This window comes from Hyaena hyaena, unplaced genomic scaffold (assembly GCF_003009895.1).
Source record: "Hyaena hyaena isolate Hyena2069 unplaced genomic scaffold, ASM300989v1 scaffold_712, whole genome shotgun sequence".
Lineage (NCBI taxonomy): Eukaryota > Metazoa > Chordata > Mammalia > Carnivora > Hyaenidae > Hyaena > Hyaena hyaena.
In genome coordinates, this window is record NW_024081340.1 from 889,435 (window position 1) to 907,924 (window position 18,490).

Below are 18,490 nucleotides of genomic sequence, written 5' to 3' on the forward strand. Positions count from 1 at the left end.
ATACATATATTTGAGTTTTTCCTTTCAAACTGGCTATTAGTAACTGTAGGCTACCATTGACTGTAGCTGGGAACTGGCCATACATCATTCTTGGCTGAGCTCAAACCAGGGCAATAAAAATGCTATCAATACTGTTAACAACAACCACTGCCAACATTCTGATAGTGCCAGACACTATTCCACATTTTTCATACACATTAACTCACTTAGTCTTCAGTAATAATCCTATGGATAACTATTATTATTATTATCCTAATTTTGTAGAAGCTGAAACTGGGGCATAGAAAGATAAGAATAAGGGAAAGTGAAGACAGTCTTATTAAGGAAGAACTGGCTGTTAATTACTAAGTCACAGGGATTGGGAGTGATTATTACTTAGAGGTCACCCATATATGAGGGGTGACCTAGAGTGAAGTGTATAGAATAAAGAAGTTAGTGTGCTAGATGCAGAAGCTGGTAATTCTCCTGGGATGCAGTGAGAAAAATCAGAAACAAGGCTGGGTTTTTCTGGTGTCAGAAAGACCTGATGTCATAAAGATGATGGTAGCAATTTAGAAAAGTCACAATTCCATGTATAGAAGTCAGGCTTAACTACCCCAATTTGATGGACGAGGGAAAATTATCAATATTTTGTAAAGTTGACAGCTCCTCAATCTGGGGTTTGGTATCACAGCCTAGGGAGTGCTAGAATGCATCTACAACTTGCAGGGACAGGACTATGCTAAACAAGGACTGAATGACACAGGGTAGATTTAATCTTTTTCAAGTCATTCATTTTAATGCCCTTTGGAACATTTGGGAGCTCCTGGTTACTTGGGCTCAGACATTTATACAGTGAAATTTCTAATGCAACCTTGGTATTCAAGTGGTGTATGAGATTACCCCATTGAATTCAAGCATCTACCCTGTACCATGAACCCCTGCTCAAGTCAATGAATTCTCTTTATATCTAGAAATGAGCAAGACTAATTAAGCGCTACAGTTTTGTTGATCTAATAAGTAACATGTCTAATAAATGAGTGAAGTTTGTGACAAGGTCAGGGGACTCCTCCATCCTGGTAATTAACCAAAATTTCACCTTCTAAGAAGATGCTATGGAGGAAGGGGAAGATGAGGCTTAAACCTTATAAATTAATTGGAACCCATAAATCTTCTGAAGCTCTAAGCAATGGCATCTACACATGTGTTTGGTTTTGTTTTTTTTTTTTTTAATGGAAAGAATATCCTTGGCTATTGTTTAATTGAAGCAGTCAGGACCCTAGAAAGGATTAAGTAGTATCGGTATAAAGGTAATAAATTAAAATGAAGAAAATTTCCATAATTCAATCTACTGAACTTTCTACACTGAACTAAAGTGATACCAAAAATCTTTTTCCCATGACAGAGGTTAACTGATCATTACTATTCATGCTCTTTCCTTAGAAAATAGACATTTGTATTCTAGTGGAATGTATCATAATAACTGAGGTAAACCTGGCCCTGACATCAGATCCTGAAGTTCAAATCCCAGACTCATTTCTTGTTGGCTGTATAAACTAGAAGAAGTTACCTAACATCTCTCTTGCTCAGAGTCCTCACCAGTGAAATGATTGTCACAATACACCTACCTCCTACTGCTGTTGAGAGGATTATATTGAATTAAGTTTACAAAACCCTTATCAAAGCACCTGACATTTAAGAAATGTAAGCTACATGGTTATGGTTGTGTAGTGGTGATGAAATGTTCCATTAAAAAAAATAATCTCCCCTAATTTGCAAGTTTTTTTTCAGACACCCATGATAGCTTACTGCCAGTTTTGAAGAACCTGGTCTCTATGTGTATTGACTGCATTGTCCTTTTGATTATTTTGTTAGGTACCAAGGAATCCATAAGCTGCTTTTGTTTTCCAGTGATGACATTGTGCCAGGATTTTGCAAGTTTCCTCAAATATGAGTTGTAACTTAATTTTAAGTAAAACTTGAAACTCTTGGCACCTACACTCCCTTGTACTTGGCAAAATAGAACTTGCTGTTCTTAAGACAAAAGGCGCAGAGTTCTTTTGAGTTTTTACAAAACAATGTGTGTATGTAAAGATTTTTTGGCAATCCAAAAATATACAATTAAATTTTCCTTTATATATATATATACATATATAAATTTTCCTTTATATATATATATTTAGCTCCTTTGCTTTTGATTTCAACTCATGTCATGTTCCTAGAGATGTGGGCTCAAACCTCCTCATCGGTCTTCAAGGTGAGGGTGAACCCTGCTTAAGATTCTCTTTCTCTCCCTCTGCCACTCTCCCCTGCTCACACCTTCTACCTCTAAAATAAAAAATTAATTAATTAATAGAATATATATCCACCCCTTTTTATCTTCCCTTGCCTCTCCTACTGCAATAGCTTCTTACTCCCTTCTTCTTTTACTTCTGTCTGCTGTTGAAGTCCTCATCTGACATTTATAGGTGCATCTACCTTTACAGCATCACATGTTAGACTACTGTTTAACAAATACCAGCTTTCTAAGAGATTGGCCAATCTCTTCTCAGGTTCTGGAGTGAGGATGCTCCTCTTCTTCCGTGCTCCATCTTGCAGAAAATGTTCCCACTGTATTGCAGTCCTGTGGCTTGAATGAGTCCAAACTTGAATCCATCAAGTTTTAATGGATTTTACCCTCCTCAGTACCTGAAGTCATGTTTTTTAGGTGGGGTTTCTACACTTTGCAACTGAAAGAGTGTCTGTTACATAGCCTAAACTCCAGTTAGAATAAAAACATTCAGTTTAAAGTTCAGCCCAAGGCTATCTTGTCCAAAAGGTGTCCCTGAGTCTCCTATAGATAAATAATCTGTTCAGGCATAATAGTTTATTTACATCTCTCTTGTGGCACTCTCCAATTTCCTTCTAAGTTCTATAATAATATTAGTATGTGTACATAACTTCCTCCCCTGCTAAGTTCTTTGGTGAGTCTACAATAAACACCTGATAAATGTTTATTAGACAAGTGAATGACTAGATGGATGAGGAAAAAAATCTTTGCAAAAGATTCTCTAAGCCTTCTTGCTTTTCATCCAGATGTTTGGCATCATAGAGACACTTCTGAAAAGGAAATAAATTGGTAGTAAATGTTGTTTCTGTGAGCTTCCATTCAAATCATTAAGAACCAGTCATATCACCACAATGTTCTAGCTTCATGTTTGCACTTCTTCAACTTTCACAGCCAAACACCTGCAGTTAACCAACCACACATACCAGAGTATTTTTAACATGACTCAAATTGGTCTGGAAGGTTAACCACCTCTCAGTGTCCAGCTGAAAACCAAACTAAACACCAGCATTTTCAGAAACTTCCTTAATAACATGTGAAAGCCAGAGATTTAACTTCTCTCATTAAGCAACACACTGGCCAGAGTACGCTTACTGCCTCTCTTCCACTGTAATCACAACATGGACATCTCTATTGTGAATACACTGAAAGGGTCAGGAAGTCCTAGAAGTTTCTATTTTCAAATGCTGTACATTAAGGTGTTAGGCCTGTTATTGTCCCAGACACCCAGACTGAAAGAAAATGTGACTGATCCTTAGCTGTCACAGTCTCTCTCTCAGACCCTCCTTCCATTTCAGTCAATAAACTTCAAGTGAAAAATGTTACTAAACTTTCCCTTTAGAGCAGCAGTAATACCAGCTACACCATTAGCTATCACTTTTAAACTAGGCTGTCTGGCTTTCAAGATCCAGGTCAAATTGTTCTGTGCTAAAGGCATCAAAAAAATTTCTTCTAATAATTTTATGTTTTAGGACACTGTAAGCTAGCTCTATACTCTACAAGATTACCTCTGTAAAATCAATAATACATGGCCAAATTTTTATCCTATATAACTGACACTATTTTATAAGGTAGTTTGGTTTTTGTTTTGTTTGGGCATCTTTGTTATGTTTTTTTGTTTTTTGGGGATTTTTTTGGCAAGCACACAAGATAGTATCTCAGTTCAGATTTTAGATATCTTAAGAAAACAATGGTAAGAGATTCATTATTTATATTGTACATAGTGAATTGATGAAATCATTTTATATTTAGTGGGATTATTAATGACCACTTGGTAAAAAGAAAAAATTATTTAGATCTATGAAAAATATATATATATTTCTCTACTGAGCAAAACTCAAAACCATATAACACATTGCTTATAAGAGGTTTGCATATAACCATAGCCAATCTCAAAACCTAACTTCAAATGTATGAAATGCCTAGTCTATGCATAACATCTCATTGGGTTTTAGGCAGAATCATATGGTTGACTTGTGTTTTCTTAGAGGCTTGTTGCATATTTGGAGGGGTTGGGTACAAATTATCAACAATGAATACTTTAATGAGTACAGTATCTTCAATGAGTTCCTTTAGACATATTTCCTTGTGCTGCCCTTAAAACTAGAAGGTAAATACACTATATGAAAACATTCTACATGACTTGATGTAGATATTCTTCCTTGACTTGTTTCTAAGGCTATACATACTTAACATTGTTGCTTATAAGCCTTAAATTTCCCCACCCCCTAATCTATGTCCTGACAGCCTGAAGTGAGATGAAAATTCTCACCATAATTATTACTCATCTGGGTTATGCTATTTTTTTCACAGCATGGATAAATTTGCAAACTGGTGATAAAGGGGGATACCAGAAACTTAGAATGTATTTGTAGGAGATTTTCAAACTACCTAAATGGTAAGTTCCTCTCTAACTTTCCACTAAAAAATATTGCATTACAACTTGCTCTTACCCTATATTTCTGGGTATTTTTGTAATATACAAGCTTTCTTTTGTTCTCTAATTTTGGTACTGTATGCAAGAAAAAGATCTTCCCCCTGTAGGCGGGGGATTCAGGCTACCTCGAGCCCTTCTAACCAAACAATAAGATTATTTTGCCTAGAAATCTTTTGAACTTCTCCCTGGAAACCAACACAGCATGATGCGGATTGAGTTTCCTGGAGACTTGGCTTTCTCCAGGTACTTTTGATAATCCCCACACAAAGCGTTGTGCTGCTTCAGAGTGATATTAGCCAGGCACATGAAAGCCACCATACCCTGAAACCTGGGCAAAAATAAGCCAAAAATTGGTAGTCAGACTGTTTCTATAATTCAGATTCATGGCACTTAATTCAATATGCATTTATCAAAAAAATGTATGATATTCAAGACACTGAACATGACCTCAAAGAGTTTCACACATTGGGATAAAATAGAATCTCACAGGAACTGAGATGCCATGTTTTTTAGTTTTTGCCTGTAGGGGAAAGGAGCTGGGAAATGATATTTGGTTATACTTCATTTTGGCTTTGAGAGATGGGACCCAGGTCTTCCTAGCCTTGAAAGGAAATATAAAAGACCAGGACGAGGAAGAAGGAGGAAGAGAAGGAGAAGGAGGGGAATTTTTGAGGTTATTAAGTGTTCTTAATAAACTTGAATGATTACTATTTATTACTACTCTTACTTAACAATTAAAACCCCAGTGTCTTTTTCTACCTGTAGGACTTGGCGAGATCAGAGAACTAACATGTATTTGGTAGCTAATTCAGGTCAAGCACTATACTAGGGATAAGGCATACATTCCTTTGCTTAGAGCAGTGGTAAGACGGACCTTGGCGTTCCAAAATGTTGACAGGAAAACTAGAGTATGTTTCAATTTCTTTAGAAGTTAATGAAATAACCTCTAGCTTCGTGTGAAACGAATTCCCAGAACATTAAACACACTCATCTTCAAATGTTAGTAGATGCATTTGGAACTGTCAGCTGCTTGGAATTCACTCCATTATCAGTGCTGGGCAGAGCCACCTTGGAGGTGAGGCAAAAGAAAAAAAATATGTGTGCATCTCTCTATATTTACCAAAACATCCTCTCATAGTTTAAACCAAGGGGAAAAAGTTAATAAAAGTTCTAAATCAAAACACTGTTCACACACCATGGTCAATCGTCATAAACCACCAGGCAGATACCACGAGGGCCACACCGGCTGAAAACTGTGGGCTGGTTAGAAATAACTGTTCCAGTTATGCAATAATACAGGAGGGAAAACAAATAAATAATAACCCATCTTTATTTCTTTTTTTAATTTTTTATTGATATGTATTTATTTATTTATTTATTATTTACAAATAGTTTATTGTCAAGTTGGTTTCCATATAACACCCAGTGCTCATCCCCACAAGTGCCCTCCTCCATGCCCATCACCCCCTCCCCCCCACACCCATCAGTCCTCAGTTTGCTCTCAGTATTCAGGAGTCTTTCATGGTTTGCCTCCCTCCCTCTCTGCCACCATTTTCCCCCTTCTTCTCCCCCTTGGTCCTCCGTTAAATTCCTTCTAATCCTCCTATACGTGCAAACATATGATATTTGTCCTTCTCTGCCTGACTTATTTCGCTCAGCATAACACCCTCATGGTCCATCCATGTTGCTACACATGGCCAGATTTCATTGTTTCTCATTGCCATGTAGTATTCCATGGTATAGATAAACCACATCTTCTAGATCCATTCATCCGTTGATGGACACTTAGGCTCTTTCCATGTTTTGGCTATTGTTGAGAGTGCTGCTATGAACATTGGGGTACATGTGCTCCTGTGCATCAGCATTTCTGCATCCCTTGGGTAAATTCCTAGCAGTGCTATTGCTGGGTCCTAGGGGAGTTCTATTGTTAACTTTTTGAGGAACCTCCACACTATTTTCCAAAGGCGCTGCACCAGTTTACTTTCCCACCAACAGTGTAGTAGGGTGCCCATTTGTCCACATCCTCGCCAGCATCTAGAGTTCTCTGATTTGCTCATTTTAGCCACTCTGACTGGCGTGAGGTGGTACCTCAGTGTGGTTTTGATTTGTATTTCCCTGATGAGGAGGAATGCTGAGCATCATTTCATGTGTCTGTTGGCCATCTGGATGTCCTCTTTGGAGAAGTGTCTGTTCATATCTTCTGCCCATTTCTTCGCTGGGTTGTTGGTTTTTCGGGTGTGGAATTTGATGAGTTCCTTATAGATTCTGGATATTAATCCTTTACCTGATATGTCATTTGCAACCATCTTTTCCCATTCCGTTGGTTGCCTATTAATTTTCTGGGTTGTTTCCTTGGCTCTGCAGAAGCTTTTAATCTTGATGAGGTCCCATTCATTTATTTTTGCTCTTGATTCTCTTGCTTTTGGGAATGTGTCAAGTAAGAAGTTGCTGTGGTGGAGGTCAAGAAGGTTGTTTCCTGCTTTCTCCTCTAGGGTGTTGATGGTTTCCTGTCTCACATTCAGGTCCTTTATCCATTTTGAGTTCATTTTTGTGCATGGTGTGAGAAAATGATCTCGTTTCATTCTTTTGCATGTTGCTGTCCAGTTCTCCAAGCACCGTCTGTTAAAGAGGCTGTCTTTTTTCTATTGGACACTCTTTCCTGCTTTGTCAAAGATTAGTTGGCTGTATACATTTGGGTCCACTTCTGAGTTCTCCATTCTGTTCCATTGGTCTATGTGTCTGTTTTTGTGCCAATACCATGCTGTCTTGATGATGACAGCTTTGTAGTAGAGGCTAAAGTCTGGGATGGTGATACCTCCCGTTTTGGTTTTATTTTTCAGTATTACTTTGGCTATTCGGGGTCTTTTGTGGTTCCATACAAATTTTTGGATAGTTTGTTCTAGTTTTGAGAAGTATGCTGGTGCAATTTTGATTGGAATTGCATTGAATGTGTAGAGTGCTTTAGGTAGTAATGACATCTTAACTATATTTATTCTTCCTATCCATGAGCATGGAATGTTTTTCCATTTCTTTGTGTCTTCTTCAATTTCCTTCATAAGTTTTCTATAGTTTTCATCATACAGATCTCTTGTATCCTTGGTTAGGTTTATTCCGAGGTATTTTATGGTTTTTTGTGCAATTGTGAATGGGATCAGTTTCTTGATTTCTCTTTCTGTTGCTTCATTGTTGGTGTATAAAAATGCAACCGATTTCTGTACGTTGATTTTGTACCCTGCAACTTGGCTGAATTCTTGGATCAGTTCTAGTAGGCTTCTGGTGGAGTCTGTCGGGTTTTCTATGTAGAGTATCATGTCATCTGCGAAGAGTGAAAGTTTGACTTCCTCTTTGCCAATTCTGATGCCTTTGATTTCCTTTTGTTGTCTGATGGCTGATGCTAGGACTTCCAGCACTATGTTAAACAACAGTGGTGAGAGTGGACATCCCTGTCGTGTTCCTGATCTCAGGGGGAAAGCTCTCAGTTTTTCCCCGTTGAGGATGATGTTAGCTGAAGGCTTCTCATAGATGGCTTTGATGATGTTTAAGTAGGTTCCTTCTATCCCAACTTTCTCGAGAGTCTTTATTAAGAAGGGATGCTGTATTTTGTCAAATGCTTTTTCTGCATCTATTGACAGGATCATATGGTTTTTATCTTTTCTTTTATTGATATGATGGATCACATTGATTGATTTGCGAATGTTGAACCAGCCCTGTAACCCAGGAATGAATCCCACTTGATCTTGGTGGATGATTCTTTTGATATGCTGCTGGATTCGATTTGCAAGGATCTTGTTGAGAATTTTTGCATCCGTATTCATCAAGGATATTGGCCTATAGTTCTCTTTTTTTGTTGGATCTCTGTCTGGCTTGGGAATCAGAGTGATGCTGGCTTCATAAAATGAGTCCGGGAGTTTTCCTTCGACTTCTATTTTTTGGAATAGCTTGAGAAGAATTGGGATTAATTCTGTTTTAAATGTCTGGTAGAATTCCCCAGGGAAACCATCAGGTCCAGGGCTCTTATTTGTTGGGAGATTTTTGATCACTGATTCGATTTCTTCACTCGTTATGGGTCTGTTCAGGTTTTCTATTTCTTCCCGTGTGAATTTTGGTAGTGAGTGTGTGTTTAGGAATTTGTCCATTTCTTCTAAGTTGTCCAATTTGTTGGCATATAATTTTTCATAGTATTCCCTGATAATTGCTTGTATTTCTGAGGGGTTGGTTGTAATAAGTCCATTTTCATTCATAATTTTGTCTATTTGGGTGCTCTCTCTTTTCTTTTTGATAAGCCTGGCTAGAGGTTTGTCAATTTTGTTTACTTTTTCAAAAAACCAACTCTTGGTTTCATTGATCTGTTCAATTGTTTCTTTGGTCTCTATGTTGTTTATTTCTGCTCTAATTTTTACTATTTCTCTTCTTCTACTGGGTTTAGGGCGTTCTTGTTGCTCTGCCTCTAGCTCCTTTAGGTGAGCTGTTAGATTTTGGACTTGTGCTTTTTCTAATCTCTTGAAATAGGCCTGGAGAGCAATGTACTTTCCTCTTAGGACTGCCTTGGCCGCATCCCATAGATTTTGAATTGTTGTGTTTTCATTTTCATTTGTTTCCATATATTTTTTAATTTCCTCTCTAATTGCCTGATTGGCCCATTCATTCTTTAGAAGGGTGTTCTTTAACCTCCATGTTTTTGGCGGTTTTCCAGACTTCTTCCTGTAATTGATTTCAAGTTTCAAAGCATTGTGATCTGACAGTGTGCATGGTATGATCTCTATTCTTTTATATTTATTGAGGGCTGCTTTATGTCCCAGTATGTGATCTATCTTGGAGAATGTGCCATGCGCACTTGAGAAGAAAGTAAATTCCCTGGCCTCAGGATGTAAAGTTCTAAATATATCCGTCAGATCCATCTGGTCCAATGTGTCTTTCAAGTCCATTATTTCTTTAGTGATTTTCTGTCTGGTTGACCTATCCATTGCTGTAAGCGGAGTATTAAAGTCCCCTGCTATTAGCACATTCTTATCTATAAGCTTGTTTCTGTTTGTGATTAATTGTAAATATTTAGGTGGTCCCATATTCGGTGCGTCGACATTTATGATTGTTAGTTCTTCCTGATGGATGGACCCTGTAATTATTATATAATGCCCTTCTTCATTTCTTGTTATTGTCTTTAATTTAAAGTCCCGTTTGTCTGATATAAGTATAGCTACTCCAATTTCTTTTGACTTCCCATAGCATGATAGATATTTCTCCATCCCCTTACTTTTAATCTGAAGGTACCTTCCAATCTAAAATGTGTTTCTTGTAGACAACAAATGGATGGATTTTGTTTTTTTATTAATTCTGCTACCCTATGTCTTTTGATTGGAGCATTCAGCCCATTTACATTCAGTGTTTTTATTGAAATATGCGGGTTTAGAGTCTTTGTGTCCTTTGTGGGGTTCACGCTTTGGGTGGTGTCTCTGGTGTCTTTGTTCCTTGAAATACTTCCCTCAGAGAGTCCCCCTCAGGATTTCTTGTAGAGCTGGCTTAGTGGCAACAAATTCTTTTAATTTTTGTTTATCTGGAAAGAATTTTATCTCTCCTTCTATTTTGAATGTTAGGCTTGCTGGATAGAGGATTCTTGGCTACACATTTTTCCTGTTCATCACATTGAAAATCTCCTGTCATTCCTTTCTGGCCTGCCAAGTTTCAGTAGATAGGTCTGTCACCACTCTGATAGGTATCCCTTTGTATGTTAGGGCCCTTTTCTCTCTAGCTGCTTTCAAAATTCTCTCATTGTCCTCATATTTTGCCATTTTCACTATGATATGTCATGCGGAAGGTCGATTCAAATTACATCCGAGGGGAGTTCTCTGTGCCTCTTGTATTTCAATGTTTACTTCCTTCCCCACCAACGTTTACTTCCTTCCCCAGGTTGGGGAAGTTCTCTGCTATAATTTGATCCAGGACTCCTTCAGCACCATTCCCTCTCTCTTCCTCTTCTGGGATTCCTATGATATGGATATTGTTGCGTTTGACCGTGTTGCTGAGCTCTCGAATTCTTCTTTCCTGTTCCTGGATCAGTTTGTGTCTGTTTTTGTCAGCTTCTTGTTTTTCTATTATGGTGTCTTCTAAATCACTTATTCTCTTTTCTGCCTCTTCAATCTGTGCATTGGACACCTCCAGTTTATTATGTATTTCATTTATCGCTTTTTTTGATTCATCATGCCTATTTTTGTTCTCCATGTTGTTTGTAGCCATAGTTTCTTTGATGTCCTCTATGCTTTTTGCAAGCCCAGCGATTAATTTTACGATTATTGTTCTAAAATCTTGTTCAGTTATGCTGTTGATATCTGTTTTGAGCAGTTCATTAGCTTTCAATTCTTCTTGGAATTTCTTTGGAGGAGAGCTCTTTCCTTTTGTCATTTTGGTTAGCTTTTTGTCTCTTCTTAGTTTTATAGACCTGTTATGCTCTCTGCACCTGTGAGTGCTGCTGTACCCAAGAAGACTTTGAATGTCCAGGGCCTATCCTTTCAGAAAGTGTTCTTTGAATGGTATCTCTTGGTCTCTCTTGTTGAGACCTTGGTTATTTTATTTTCCTACTCATAGTGGTATTTGGGACTCTCCACCATGTGTACTTTGGCTTGTTTTGAGGTAGCCCTGGAGAAGAATACATACAGACAAACACACAGGGAACAGAGGGACACAAATGCACAGACAAATCCAACAATCACGTTAACCGAGAGGGAAAACTAAAAAGTAATGAGAAAAGACGGAGGAGGGAAGGTGAATGATAGAAAATAAAAATACATAGAAAAGTCAAAAAGAAGAAAAGAAAAGGAAGAAAGAAGAAAACCAATAGACAAAGATCGGTTTAGAGCATATAACCAGATTTCCCAGCTACAATTAAATAGCCAGGTGTATGCAGTGCTGGTTGAAGAGCATAGAGAAAGAGAGAGATGATAGGGCGGAGATGAGGCAAAATTGGAGATAGAATGAAAAGGCAGAAGGGATAGGAAGCTTTTTTCAAAGAGCTAAAGGATGGAATATGGTTGGATAGGTGAGAGAAAGACGGTGGTGTTATCCAGAGAAACTATCTAGTCTTGATTACTCCTGAGAGGGTTTGTTATACCGCCATTAACAGTTCCACTGGTCGCTGCTTCCCTGTTGCCGGGGGTTGAGTGGAGGGTTGGGAAAGTGTCGCAGTCTCAGATCCACCGGGGTCAAGCAGCAATACAACCCGAGTGCATTTGGGGATAGTAGCAACTTCAGGTCCACAGAGTCCGCTAGCCTCACCCCGCCACAACCGCTTTACAGGCTGCCGCCGCTTCAGCAGGCAACTTTTCGCTCACACAGCCACCGCTTCAATGGGTTGCCGCCACCACCGCTTCAGCGGGCCGATGTCGCGCTCGCCACTGCCGCTTCACCCGATGCTGGGATGGCCGGCGCAGGCGTTGCTGCCGGTTCACCGGGCTGCCGCCGCCATGGATCAACCCATCTTTATTTCTAATTTTAATTTTGTTCATCATGGATTTTTCGTGTTAATTTTTATTTATTTTTAAAATATGATTTTAACTATTGAGTTTTCTCCTGCCCCCTTAAATTTTGCTCCAAGGCAAGTGACATTAATCCCAGCCCATCCCTGTTCATTATTGTAACTTATCTAAGGTTGATTTAAGTTTCAAAGTCTCTTTCATGTCCAGCTTGTTCATTGAACCAAGCCTCCAGTACCCTTTTCTGGTGATTAAAAAGTCAGACAATGGCTGGGAAAGGAATTTTTTAAATGAGGATCGATAATGCAAAACAAAACAACAAACGAGCAATGCTAATATTTGAGAGTCAACAGTATTTGTTTAACACTTTTTCACTTGTGGCATTGAGAATGGTTTAATCTCACTTTGATCAACATCTAAGAATTTGCTACTTAGTGGGTTATAACTCTTTCATATTTTCGGAGATGCTTTATAACCATTATATTGCTCAGAGCACAGCTGTGTATATTAGATCCCTAGCGTAGATTTTTAAAAAAACAAAATTTTTAAGAGAAAAAAACTTGAACTTTTAAAAATTAGAAGGGTAATAGCTTTTCTGTGACTTTTTGCCACTGTACATGCAGAGCCGACAAGAAATGCAAGGACCCGGGTTAACTTCATTTCTAGATTGTTGGCGTGACTAACTGAACACATTTTACTCAACTAAGTGGCCTGAATCCATTATGCAGAAATATAATGAAGGCTTGCCCTTCAGTGAATGTTTAAAAAAATAATAATGCTGATTATTTACATACATAATCAGCTCAGTCAAAGACAGAAAAACATATTTCTTCAGTGCATTTTTTTCTAAATCTCATAGAAAAGGAACTATCTATAGTAAACCAGCAGGATGAATTTCTTCAAGTCTTTCAGAGAACAGAGAAAACATTTGAGATTGCAAAGAGGTAAGACCTACATACACCTGCACGTCAGCATTATGCTCATTTCCCACAGCTGACCAAAAATAAAGTCTTAGAATCATAATTTGGATCTGATTGGTTAGACACTACTAACGTGATCTAACACTGTTTATGATAAAGAGTACTAAGACTTTTTAAAAATCAAGAGTCTGTGTTTCCCTTGAGTTTCCAAATTTCCTTTTTTATTTGGGAATATGATTGCATTTATACACTACTCCTTGCCATTCTTAAATAAGAGGCAAATTACTGCTTTTATTTTGTCCCAGATATATGGCATGTTGTACACAGTTGACTCTGTCCTTCAGTGAGTAATGAATTTTGATCTATATTTAGCCTTACCCATTCTCTCCCTTTCTTTCAGAAAGAATAGATTCTCTCTTTCTACCTTAACACACTTAATGAATTGCTTTTAATTTGGAACCTTGAAGAAAACATTTCAGAATGTCTTTATAACTTTTGTTTTCTGATGAACTCATCACTGTTGTCAGATAGTATTTGAATCCCAACTCCAACACAGACAAGCCAAGTGACCCTCATGTAGGCAAATTACATTACCCTGACCTCCTTTCTCATTAGCTTCCTGGGGATAGTAGTGTCCACCTCAAAGCAGAACTGTAGGAATTAAAGCAATAACGTATCTAAAGTGTCTACTACCAATTACTAGCAATTTCAAACAGTTCAGTTCAACAGACACTGCCTTCCATCCTTTCCCTGGGTAGAGGCTAGTCAGGCAGGGACTTACAGAGCAATGGACTTCCCTGAGAGGAAATGCTATGTATCTCATGCAAAGTCCATAGAAAACAAGGTGGATCATAACCATAAACCCCTAATCTCTATGCCCATCTAATGGGGCTGAATTTTTTTTTTTTTTTGCTTTCGTTAGTTTTGGTAGAAAAGTCAGTCAAAAGCTGTCTCTGCCCTATCTTTACAGAAGTTTTCCAGAATATAATAAAATGATTTTTTCTTTCCATTTCTTTGGTCATTTTCCAGTTCCCAAAGAGTCATATTTGCTGAAGTACACAGTGAGGTTTTATCTTTCCCCCACTAGGAAAGCCTAAAATGAAATCTTAATTTCTTAAACATTGAGCACTTTGTTAAATTCCCATCACAAGTTTTCATGACCTGTGATAAGAAAAGACTTTTAGAGAAGACCACAGAGACCTTAGGACACTGCTGCTTACATACTACTGTTTCTAGAAGGCATTGAAAAAAAACTGCTAAATTGTTAACTTCAAACATTGCCTTGGTTTCTACATCAAATAACAAAGATTTATGGAAAAGTTTTTTTATTCCAACTTCTAGACAGACTTTTGCTTTCTTCAACAAAAACTAACTTTCTTTTCCTTTACTTGTTCCCAGTGGGGCAAACCCTCATTCTGTTCCTAAAACCCATCAGTTCCCGGCCTCAGGGCAAAGCTCCCTTTGATGTGAATGGGAGCTCAAAGGTGGCCCAAAATGTGGGGACAAGACACAGGAATGAGACGGTAAACCAGACCACGACACTTAATATTCATAACCTCAGATTTACTTCCCATGATATTCAAGTAAGAGGGATGAAAATATATCCACATTTCAGCAAAAAAAAAATTTATTCTTGCTAGCTTTATCATGAATTTATTTGGAAGGATAGTTAGCAGAGATGAGGAGGAAGACTATAGAAACTTAAACTGGAGTTACAAGTCCAATCCTATTCTCCTTCTCCTCTAAAGGATGTAGTCTGGCATTTCCCACATGTTTTGTTGTCATGAATTTTTCAACCCATCGCCAGGTTTAGCCACTGTGTAGATCATATCCTTGCCAACTCAAAGCATTATTGCGACACTCTAAAAATTAGCTTTTCTGAATTAAAGCAAAACTGGCTCAATTAATGAAACTAATAAGTTACATCAATTATTTTTAAGTTTATTTATTTATTTTCAGGGGGGAGGGGCAGAGAAAGAGGGAGAATCTCAAGTAGGTTCCACGCTGTCAGCTCAGCACCCCATGTGGGGCTTGAACTCAAGAACCGTGAGATCATGACCTGAGCTGAATTCAAGAGTTGGACGTTTAACTGACAGAGCTACCCACGTACCCCCAGTTACATCACTTCTTATAAGTGTCCTTTAATCACAGATAATCTTGGTTAAATGACTATTCTTCTGGTACTTAAGACTCAGAGTAATAATTAATTGTTTATTTATCAAAGATTTGTGCCCACATTGGTTATATTTTATTTCAGCTTTAAATGGGAAAAATTGAGGGGAATTATTATGATTCCTCTTCAACATCTCAAAATGGAAATTTTCTGTGACCATCTAGAGATAGTTTCTAGCTACCCAAGATGATAATAATGGATACTTCTAGATTAGTATGGATGATTTTCCCTTTCTCTCTTTCTTTATACTTTTTCTCTCTTTATTTTCCAAATTTTCTACAATGAGCATATCCCATTTTAGTAATAACAAAAACATTTGATCAAATGAAGTATAAGCTAACTTTCTCCAAGGACAAAATTCCCCACCATTTTGTGGAGAAGATCTGTTTTGAACAAGGAGCTGAATGAACGTTATTTGGCAGAGAAGAGGAGAGGAGCAATGCTCAGAGAACAACGACAGATGAGGATTATTTCACAGAAAATATCATCTGGTGGCGAGCCTTGAAGCACATTTGAAGGTACTTAGAATTTACAGATATCTGTACTTGCTCCAATTTTCCTAGCACGAATTGTGCAAAAGCAAACTTGTATTTTACAATGATGATTCCTATAGCAATGTTTGCACAAGCTACATACTTTGCTCTATTCTCTTTGGTTTGATTGATTACTGCTTTGTCCATTCATTGGTTTTCCAACTTTTTGTTCATAACCAACTGAAGGAAATATATTTTAAAGGACAACTCAGCACACACATGTACATATATCCATTCACGTCGTTACCTAGATCTACTTCAATATCTGTCTCTGTATTGATACTCCCAATATCTATGCAAAATTGCTCTGCTGCAACACCTATCCTTGCAACACTCCTGTTCCATTCTGTTCTGTTTTATTTTATTCCATTATATTTAAAAATATATACTGGTCACATCCTTCTAAATTAATTCTGTGATGTACCTGTCGCTTGAAAAATGCAAATTTAGTACATTCACAGGTGATAGAATGCCCTTGCTTGAAACAAGATGTATAGCAAATACATTACTGCAGCAGTCTTGGCTTGACGTTAAATGCCAGACCCGTGGAGATATAAAAGACAAAATAAGAGAATCATCAGGACTTATTTAAGGGCATTTTAATGGAGGCAGGAAGGAGAGAGCTAAGGTAACTCTAGTGTGATGTTCTTAAAGGATCTGAGGCCAGTCACTCTTTGGATAGTGATGGAATCACCAGAAATGATTAGTCACTTGAAGGTATGATATGGCCTTTAGCTTTTTACTTCAGACAGAAATTGTTCGGCAATTTTTCACTAATTTTAAAATGACCAACCTCCTCAATTTGCCTTTTTCCCTTTTTCCTTTTTAAGACTTTTGTCTTTAACTTATCACATTAAATTTTTAACTTCCCTTCCATTAACTTATAACAATGACACAGGAAGTTGTCCTGATGTCTACTTCCTTCTTCAGTGAAGTTCCACATGATCATGGTGTTCTACAGGGGCATGTGTGCCAGACATGTTGGAAAACAAACTGGTTTACTGAAATAATACTTCTTGAAAAGTTGCATGTGTGTAGTTTCTCCTCCTTGCTTTCCAGCTCACTGTGGCAATGGAAAGGCATATTCTCTACTTGAAAGATGGAAGGGTTTGACCTAAGAGTGAATTTGGTCAAATCCTAGCTCCTGGCACTTAATAGTCATATAACCTTGGAGAAGGGCACAGCTTCTTGATCACTCCGAATGTTTTCAGTGGCCATTGACACAATCCCACATCAACCTGGATTGAGCAAAAAGGAAAACTGTTGGCTTCCAGGACTGAGTCAGTAGCTTGTAAATACTGATTCCAGGAATCTACGGCTCTCCCCGTCATTCCTCCTTTTCTGCCTTGGCTTTACTCTCAGTCTCACAGTAACTCTTTTAGAGGTAGGGGAAAGAAAAGATTCCTAACAACTCCAAACTCACATTTTGCAGTTTAACAACTCCAAGGTGAAAAGAATTGCTTCCCCATTTGTTCCAGAAATACTATCCTTTTTTTTTTTTTTTATACTTATTTCTAGGAGAGAGAGAGAGCGTGAGCAGGGGAGGGTCAGAGAGAGAGGGAGTCACAGACTGAAACAGGCTCCAGGCTCCGAGCTGGCAGTCAGCACATAGCCCGACGCGGGGCTCGAACCCACGAACCGCGAGATCACGACCCAAGCAAAAGTCGGACGCTTAACCGACTAAGCCACCCAGGCGCCCCCAGAAATACTATCCTGAGACTAACACTGATCGATTCTAATTTACCTGGATTGGATCACACACTGATCTCTGAACCACTCGCTGTGGCAAAGAGTATGCGCTGCCCTCCTTTGTTGGGCCTGAAACAGGAATCCACCCATAGCTGGGGGAAGAGCCCATCATCTAACCCACATGCATGGAGAATAAGAGTTCTCCAAAGGGAAATTAAAATATACTTATGTGGAAAAGAGTCAAGAAATAAAAGACGTCCAGCTTACCTCTCAAAGCCTATTTCCTTTATATCTAAAATACAGATGATACTGCATAAGCTTAGAATGAGGATTAGAAATAACAAGCAGGTAAAGACCATGGCAAAAGAGTAGGTACTCAATGAGAGAGCAAATGACAAATGATAAAGTAAACAAGATAAAACAACAATAGGTGAATCTGGGTAAAAGGGTAACACTGATGTTCCTTTTACTATTTCTATTATACTTTTTAAAATCTGAAATTATTTCAAAATAAAAAGGGTTTTTAAAGAAAGGTTTCTCAAAAGTTATTATTAATATTTCTCCCAAGCCTAGATCATCAATATTCATGGTTATGAAATCTTTATAAGAGACTTTGCTTTTGATCCTCCAAAGTGTGTTAGAATCTTACTATTAACAAAAGCAACTTAACACAGATGGTGGGTGGTAAAATATTCAAACAAACAATGTTTTGAAATTCACTGAAGCTAGGTGAATTTTCGATACTAAAATAGATACAGATACTGTCACATTCATAATTTGTTATCAATCATCATAAATAAAGTACCAATCTGGGGAAATTCTGTTTATCACCAGAGATAGCCTGAGTCCCTTGGAAAAATATTTTCACTCCAAAAGTGCGTCTTTTAGGAGCACCTGGGTGGCTCCATGGGGTAAGCACCCAACTTTAGCTCAGGTCATGATCTCATGGTTCATGGGTTCGAACCCTGTG

General features: G+C 38.0%; 1 non-coding gene across 1 annotated transcript; it reads right to left on the reverse strand.

Moving 5' to 3' along the window:
* Nucleotides 1-17,441: 17,441 nt before the first annotated feature.
* On the reverse strand, nt 17,442-17,526 carry TRNAK-UUU. Its single transcript has one exon. It is a non-coding gene; the product is annotated as a tRNA-Lys (tRNA).
* Between the last annotated feature and the right edge of the window lie 964 nt (nt 17,527-18,490).